Genomic DNA, 9,326 nt, shown 5'->3' on the forward strand with positions numbered 1-9,326 from the left:
AGTCCAAGGGACTCTCAAGTGTCTTCTCCAGCACCACAGTTCAAAAGCGTCAATTCTTTGGTGCTCAGCTTTATAGCCCAATTCTCACATCCATACATGACTACTGGAAAAACCGTAGCTTTAACTATATGGACTTTTGTTGGCAAAGTAATATCTCTGCTTTTTAATACCCTAAGTTTGTCATGGCTTTTCTTCCAAGGAGCAAGCATCTTTTAATTTCATGGCTGCATTTACCACCTGCAGTGATTCTGGAGCACAAGAAAATAAAGTCTGTCATTGTTTCCTTTGTTTCCCCATCTATTTGCCATGAAGTGATGGGACCGGATACAATGATCTTAGTTTTTTGAATGTCGAGTTTTAAGCCAGCTTTTTCACTCTCCTCTTTCACTTTCATCAGGAGGCTCTTTAGTTCCTCTTTGCTTTCTGCCATATGGGTTGTGTCCTCGACATATCTGAAGTTATTGATATTTCTCCCATCAACCTTTATTTCAGCTTGTGCTTCATCCAGCCTGGCATTTCACATGATGTACTAAGCAGGGTGACAATACACAGCTTTGACGTTCTCCTTTCCCGATTTGGAACCAGTCTGTTGTTCCATGTCCGGTTCTAACTTTTGCTTCTTGACCCACATACAGATTTCTCAGGAGGCATGTAAGGTGGACTGGTATTCCCATCGCTTGAAGAATATTCCACAGTTTATTGTGATCCACACAGTCAAAGGCTTTAGTGTACTCAATGAAGCAGAAGTAGGTCTTTTTCTGTAATTCTCTTCCTTTTTCTATGATCCAGTGGATGTTGGCAACTTGATCTCTGGTTCCTCTGCCTTTTCTACATCCAGCTTGAACATCTAGAAGTTCTTGGTTCACATACTGCTCTTGCCCTAGAGTATTCTTGACCTAGAGTTCAATATTTGTTTTTTTTTCTTTTGATGTAAAATTTACATACAGTCAAACGCACAAGTGTTGCTGAGTTCTAAAATATGCAAATATTTGTATAATCCAAAGCCCTTTATGACAACATCACTATCATCCCAGAAAGATGCTATATGTCCCTTCCTCATCACACATCCTAAAACCATTTCAGGAAGACCATTGTTCAATTTTTTCCCTCATTGATTGATTTATTATTTTATTTTATTTTTTATTTTTTTCACATTTAAATTTTTTTATTTTTTAAATTATGAAAGTATAATAACACATTTATAGGAGACTTGGAAAATACAGAACAAAGTTACATATAGTTCCATTATATATTGTTGCTGTTCATTGTTCAATCACACATCATGTCTGACTCTTTGCAACCCCATGGACTGCAGCACACCAGGCTTCCCTGTCCTTCACCGACTCCTGGAGTTTGTTCAAACCATGTCCATTGAGTCAGTGATGCCATCCAACCATCCCATCCTCTCTTGTCCCCTTCTCCTCCCGTCTTCAATCTTCCCCACCATCAAGGTCTTTTCCAATGAGTTGGCTCTTCACATCAGTTGCCAAAGTATTGGAGCTTCAGCTTCAGTATCATTCTTTAGAAGTTTTAGTTGGAATTTCCACATCAAGCTCTCAAAAATTAATAGAATGAATAGACAGAAGAGTAGAAGTGTATTGTAGACCTGAAAAGCACTATGAACCAATTCAACATAACTAAGATTTATACAATATTCATACAACAGCAGGACACAATTTCTATTCAAGTTCCTGTAGACTATAAACCAGGAGACACTGGAACATATCCGGTGCTATAAAACAACGTGCAAAAACTTCATGGTCTAAAGGTATCAAAATCATACAGAGTCTGTTCTCTTATCACTGTAGAATTGTTAGAAATCAATATCAAAAGATACTTTAAAATAGCCCACATATTTTCAAGTACAAAGTGACATTTACTAAGAGAGAACTTTGACTTAGCCATTGAAAGCCTCACTAAAGTTAAAAGACTAAAAAACACAGAGGGTGATTGCAGAGAAGAAAGCATTTAAATGAGAAATTAATATCAAAATGATAAATTAATATCAAAGATATTAAAAACCCCATGTATTTAGAAATGCTCACTTTTAAATGATGAGTGTATCTAGGAAGCCATGAAAAGGAAAATTAGAAAATATTTGTAACAGAATAAAGATGAAAAGAGAATTTTTCAGAATTTGTTGTATGCAGCTGAAGTTGCTCAATGCAGCGAAATAGAGTGTGGAATCTCAAATAAGGTATGAAAACAAATAATGGAGACTAGCATAAAATTTTTGTGAAATTTAAACAAAATTTGTACTTTTAGTTAATAATAGTTTGTCACTTTTAATTTCTGCCTTTTTTGCTTTTTTTTTTAATACTGTGTATATTTCTTTTTAATTTTATTTTTAAACTTTACATAATTGTATTAGTTTTGCCAAATATCAAAATGAATCCGCCACAGGTATACATGTGTTCCCCATCCTGAACCCTCCTCCCTCCTCCCTCCCCATACCATCCCTCTGGGTCGTCCCAGTGCACTAGCCCCAAGCATCCAGTATCGTGCATCGAACCTGGACTGGCAACTTGTTTCTTACATGATATTTTACATGTTTCAACCTCATAAAAATAAAATAGCATAGTATACACATTTTTTGGTCTGGATCATAGGTTAGTATATGTGTAGTTTTACAAAAAAATGCTGGATTTTTTGCCAAAATAGTTGCTATATTTTACATTCCCACCAACAATACATGTTTTCCAGTTGTGCACATACTTACCTAATTTGCTGACAATATAATTTTATTCCTTCTGGTGTATGTTGTGGTATGTCCACGTAGTTGTAATTTGACAACTAACGATGTTGAACATTTTTATGTGCATATTTCACATGTGTGTTAATGCATCTGTTCAATTCTTTGCTCAGTTTTGTTGAGCTGCTTTTTTATCATTGGATAGTAGGAGTTTTTAATCTACCCAGCATCCCGGTCCTTTGTCAGGTATGTGTTTTGCAATATATATTTTTGTCAGATCTGTGGCAGTCCTGTTCAGTTTATTAATGCTGCCTTTTGTTAATTAGTTTTTGATTCTGACAAGTCTAACTTATCAGTTTTTTCTATTATGGTTATTGCTTCCAATTTTAGAACTTTGCTTCCACACAAATCACAATGATACTAGCCTGTATTTCGCTTCAAAAGCTTTATGATTTTTGCTGCAGTATTGTTCAGTTTCAAAATATGTTCTATTTTTTCTGGTGATTTCTTTGCTAAAGACAGTAGAGGAGTTTTCTGTTTTTTCAGTGATTTTTCCCAGATGTTGTATTGTTCTTGATTTCTAGTTTAATTGTTATACTCAGAAAACATATCTTGTATGCTTTTATTTTTTTAATTTATTAAGACATGTTGCAGATTCTGGTGTATGATCTATCACAGTGAACATATCACGTGCTCTTGAAAGGAATGTGTATTCGGTAGATGTTGAGAATAACGTTTTAAAAATAACATTTATGTCAAGGTGGTGGTAGCTTGTTCATATCTATCTATGTCTTCACTGATTTTCTTTATATAGTTCTATCAACTGCTGAAAAATAGTGTTAAAAATTCTTCAATTATGATTGTAGAATCATTTTATTGCTCCTTTTGATTCCATCACTATTATTTTATGAATTTTGAAGCTGTTCTGAGGGAAAAACATTTATAAATATTGTCCTTCCAAGGAACTGATCCTTCTAGTCTTATGAAAAGGCTCTCTTTCTTTTCAGTGCACTTAATTCCTTCCTGAAGTTTGAATTTTGATGCGGTATCATTTTTCAGACTGAAGAATTCCCATTAACATTTCTCCAAGGGCATATCTGTTGACAATGAATTCTCTTTTCCTTATCTAAAGTTGTCTTTATTTAGCCTTTGTCATTTTTGCTGAATATAGAAATTTGAGTTGTCAATGTTTTTTTTCTATTCTATCAGAACTCTAACTACATTGTTCCATGGCCTTGTTCACGTATTAGAATGTGTTACTTTTGTCTAGATGTTTTCAAGATTTTCCTCTTCATTTTCAGGACTCAGTAATTTTACTGTGATGAACCAAAGTTTGGTTTTATTTTACTTTTTCACATTTGGAGTTCCCTTATTATTTTCAAGCAGCCTAGTGAAGTATAATTGGCATACCCTTATCAGCATGTATTTATTATAATAAGTGTACACTTTACATATACACTTTAATATATATATACTCAAGAAAACACCACATAATCAAAATAATGAGCATATTTATTACCCTAGAAAGTTTTTTTTTTTTTTTTTTTCTTTAAAACTTTTAAGGTTTTATTAAAATTACATTTAATCTATACATTAATTTAAAGAGAACTGAAGTTTTATGTCAGTTGATGAACATGGTTCAGTTCAGTTCAGTTCAGTCGCTCAGTCGTGTCTGACCTTTGCGACCCCATGAATCGCAGCACGCCAGGCCTACCTGTCCATCACCAACTCCCAGAGTTCACTCAGACTCACGGCCATCGAGTCAGTGATGCCATCCAGCCATCTCATCCTCTGTCGTCCCCTTCTCCTCCTGCCCCTGATCCCTCCCAGCATGAGTCTTTTCCAATGAGTCAACTCTTCACATGAGGGGGCCAAAGTACTGGAGTTTCAGCTTGAGCATCATTCCTTCCAAACATGGTACATATTTCTATTTGTCTCTTTTGTCTCAATAAGTTTGAAAGTTTTCTTCTCTTTGTAATTTTCCATTTTTCATCTCATTCACAAATTCTTTGATCTCCTTTCCAACACTATATGTCACCTTGCATTTCCGAGAATTTCATGCAAATGAATTTCTGCAATGTATCCACCTTTTTGTCTAGCTGCTTTCAGTCAAGGTAATTATTTTGAAATTTGTGTTACTGTATATGTTAATAGCCTACCTAATCTTTTACAGTGCTGATGGTATTCTATTTTATGGATGTACTGTATTATGTTTACATATTCACCTACTGATGACATTTATTTTTTTTTTCTAATTTTATTTTGTTTTTAAACTTAACATAATTGTATTAGTTTTGCCAAATATCAAAATGAATCCGCCACAGGTATACATGTGTTCCCCATCCTGAACCCTCCTCCCTCCCCATACCATCCCTCTGGGTCGTCCCAGTGCACTAGCCCCAAGCATCCAGTATCGTGCATCGAACCTGGACTGGCAACTCGTTTCCTACATGATATTTTACATGTTTCAATGCCATTCTCCCAAATCTTCCCACCCTCTCCCTCTCCCACAGAGTCCATAAGATTGTTCTATACATCAATGTCTCTTTTGCTGTCTCGTACACAGGGTTATTGTTACCATCTTTCTAAATTCCATATATATGCATTAGTATACTGTATTTATGTTTTTCCTTCTGGCTTACTTCACTCTGTATAATAGGCTCCAGTTTCATCCACCTCATTAGAACTGATTCAAATGTATTCTTTTTAATGGCTGAGTAATACTCCATTGTGTATATGTACCACAGCTTTCTTATCCATTCATCTGCTGATGGACATCTAGGTTGCTTCCATGTCCTGGCTATTATAAACAGTGCTGCAATGAACATTGGGGTACACGTGTCTCTTTCCCTTCTGGTTTCCTCAGTGTGTATGCCCAGCAGTGGGATTGCTGGATCATAAGGCAGTTCTATTTCCAGTTTTTTAAGGAATCTCCACACTGTTCTCCATAGTGGCTATACTAGTTTGCATTCCCACCAACAGTGTAAGAGGGTTCCCTTTTCTCCACACCTTCTCCAGCATTTATTATTTGTAGACTTTTGGATGGCAGCCATTCTGACTGGTGTGAAATGGTACCTCATAGTGGTTTTGATTTGCATTTCTCTGATAATGAGTGATGTTGAGCATCTTTTCATGTGTTTGTTAGCCATCTGTATGTCTTCTTTGGAGAAATGTCTATTTAGTTCTTTGGCCCATTTTTTGATTGGGTCGTTTATTTTTCTGGAGTTGAGCTGTAGGAGTTGCTTGTATATTTTTGAGATTAGTTGTTTGTCGGTTGCTTCATTTGCTATTATTTTCTCCCATTCTGAAGGCTGTCTTTTCACCTTGCTAATAGTTTCCTTTGATGTGCAGAAGCTTTTAAGGTTAATTAGGTCCCATTTGTTTATTTTTGCTTTTATTTCCAATATTCTGGGAGGTGGGTCATAGAGGATCCTGCTGTGATGTATGTCAGAGAGTGTTTTGCCTATGTTCTCCTCTAGTTTTATAGTTTCTGGTCTTACGTTTAGATCTTTAATCCACTTTGAGTTTATTTTTGTGTATGGTGTTAGAAAGTGGTCTAGTTTCATTCTTTTACAAGTGGTTGACCAGATTTCCCAGCACCACTTGTTAAAGAGATTGTCTTTAATCCATTGTATATTCTTGCCTCCTTTGTCAAAGATAAGGTGTCCATATGTGCGTGGATTTATCTCTGGGCTTTCTATTTTATTCCATTGATCAATATTTCTGTCTTTGTGCCAGTACCATACTGTCTTGATAACTGTGGCTTTGTAGTAGAGCCTGAAGTCAGGTAGGTTGATTCCTCCAGTTCCATTCTTCTTTCTCAAGATCGCTTTGGCTATTCGAGGTTTTTTGTATTTCCATATAAATTGTGAAATTATTTGTTCTAGCTCTGTGAAGAATACTGTTGGTAGCTTGATAGGGATTGCGTTGAATCTATAAATTGCTTTGGGTAGTATACTCATTTTCACTATATTGGTTCTTCCAATCCATGAACATGGTATATTTCTCCATCTATTAGTGACCTCTTTGATGATGAACATTTAGATTGTTTCCTGAACATTCATGTTCAGGATCAGTGGGGGGCAAACATATGTATACCTGTGACTGATTCATGTTGATGTATGGCAAAAAAATCACAATATTGTAATTATTCTCCAATTAACATAAATTAATTTTAAAAATTCATGTACAATCTTTTCATTGGTCTTGGGTAAATACCTAGGTGTGGAAAGGCTGGGTCATTTGTATGAGGCAGAAGCAGAAGTCACAGCCATTTTTCACATTTTCTTCTCTCAGTCTGTTCTCCTAGGACTCAGTTAACATGCCTATTAGACATTTCATTCATGTCTCACAGATCCCTAAGGTGCCCATCCTTTTTCTCCTCTCTTTTCCTCGCACTTCTTCATATTAGACAAATTCTACTGCTGTATCTTCAAGATTACTTATCTTTTCTTCTGCTATATTATTTGGCTAAATCTATTCAGTAAGTTTAAACTTCAAACATTTCATTTTAAATTCTAAAATTTTCATTGAATTTTATCTTTTCATTCATTATGAGTACACTTTTCTTTACTTATTCAGCACAGTTATAAAATTCATTTAAAAATCCTGTATACTATTACTAACATCTGGGTCATTTATGGGTTGAATCTCTATTTGCTTTTGAGACTGGGTCATATTTTCCTGTTCTTCTTTGCTGATGAGTTTTATATTGTATCATATTATGAACTCTATGATTTTGAAAATCTAGGTTCTGTCTTATTCCTTCAAATAGTGTCAAATTTTGATTTGTAGGTAGTTACTTGGTTGATCTCATATTGGACTCCGTGCTTCATAGATTGAGTTTCACATGTATGCATAAAAATCAACCAGGTATCTTTTGCAAAGCGTGAACATAACATTTGGAGATGGCACTTCCTTGCTCTCACCATTTTAGGATTTTCCCCTCACTCTCCAATGTCTCTGATAGTTCTGGACCCTGTCCTTTCTTTCTTCTGGCCAGAAAGACTACATGTTTCCTTGCTTGGTAATAGTCACTCAGGGTGGCATCAGCCTCAGGCTGCTGTTAACCTTTCAGTTCAGTTGAGTCGCTCAGTCGTGTCCGACTCTTTGCGACCCCATGAATCACAGCACGCCAGACCTCCCTGTCCATCACCAACTCCCGGAGTTTACTCAGACTCACGTCCATTGAGTCGGTGATACCATCCAGCCATCTCATCCACTGTCATCCCCTTCTTTTCCTGCCCCCAATCCCTCCCAGCATCAGGGTCTTTTCCAATGAGTCAACTCCTCACATAAGGTGGTCAAAGTATTGGAGTTTCAGCTTTAGCATCAGTCCTTCCAATGAACACCCAGGACTGATCTCCTTTAAATGGACTGGTTGGATCTCCTTGCAGTCCAAGGGACTCTCAATAGTCTTCTCCAACACCACAGTTCAAAAGCATCAATTCTTCGGTGCTCAGCTTTCTTCACAGTCCAACTCTCACATCCATACATGACCACTGGAAAAACCATAGCCTTGACTAGAAGGACTTTTGTTGCCAAAGTAGTATCTCTGCTTTTGAATATACTATCTAGGTTGGTCATAACTTTCCTTCCAAGGAGGAAGCATCTTTTAATTCCATGGCTGCAATCACCATCTGCAGTGATTTTGGAGCCTAGAAAAATAAAGTCTGACACTGTTTCCACTGTTTCTCCATCTATTTCCCATGAAGTGATGGGACCAGATGCCATGATCTTCATTTTCTGAATGTTGAGCTTTAAGCCAACTTTTTCACTCTCCTCTTTCACTTTCATCAAGAGGCTTTTGAGTTCCTCTTCACTTTCTGCCATAAGGGTGGTGTCATCTGCATATCTGAAGTTATTGATATTTCTTCCGGCAATCTTGATTCCAGCTTGTGCATCCTCCAGCCCAGCCTTTCTCATGATGTACTCTGCATATAAGTTAAATAAGCAGGGTGACAATATACAGCCTTGACGCACTCCTTTTCCTATTTGGAACCAGTCTGTTGTCCCATGTCCAGTTCTGACTGTTGCTTCCTGACTTGCATATAGGTTTCTCAAGAGGCAGGTCAGGTGGTCTGGTATTCCCATCTCTTTCAGAATTTTCCACAGTTTATTGTGATCCACACAGTCAAAGGCTTTGGCATAGTCAATAAAGCAGAAATAGATGTTTTTCTGGAACTCTCTTGCTTTTTCCATGATCCAGCAGGTGTTGGCAATTTGATCTCTGGTTCCTCTGCCTTTTCTAAAACCAGCTTGAACGTGTGGAAGTTCATGGTTCATGTATTGCTGAAGCCTGGCTTGGAGAATTTTGAGCATTACTTTACTAGTGTGTGAGATGAGTGCAATTGTGCGGTAGTTTGAGCATTCTTTGGCATTGCCTTTCTTTGGGATTGGAATGCAAACTGACCTTTCCCAGTCCTGTGGCCACTGCTGAATTTGCCAAATTTGCTGGCATATTGAGTGCAGCACTTTCACAACATCATCTTTTAGGATTTGAAATAGCTCAACTGGGATTCCATCACCTCCACTAGCTTTGTTCGTAGTGACGCTTCCTAAGGCCCACTTGATTTCACATTCCAGGATGTCTGGCTTTAGGTGAGTGATCACACCATCATGATTATCTGGGTCA

Source organism: Bos mutus, chromosome 14 (genome assembly GCF_027580195.1).
Source record: "Bos mutus isolate GX-2022 chromosome 14, NWIPB_WYAK_1.1, whole genome shotgun sequence".
In the NCBI taxonomy this organism is placed as follows: Eukaryota; Metazoa; Chordata; class Mammalia; order Artiodactyla; family Bovidae; genus Bos; species Bos mutus.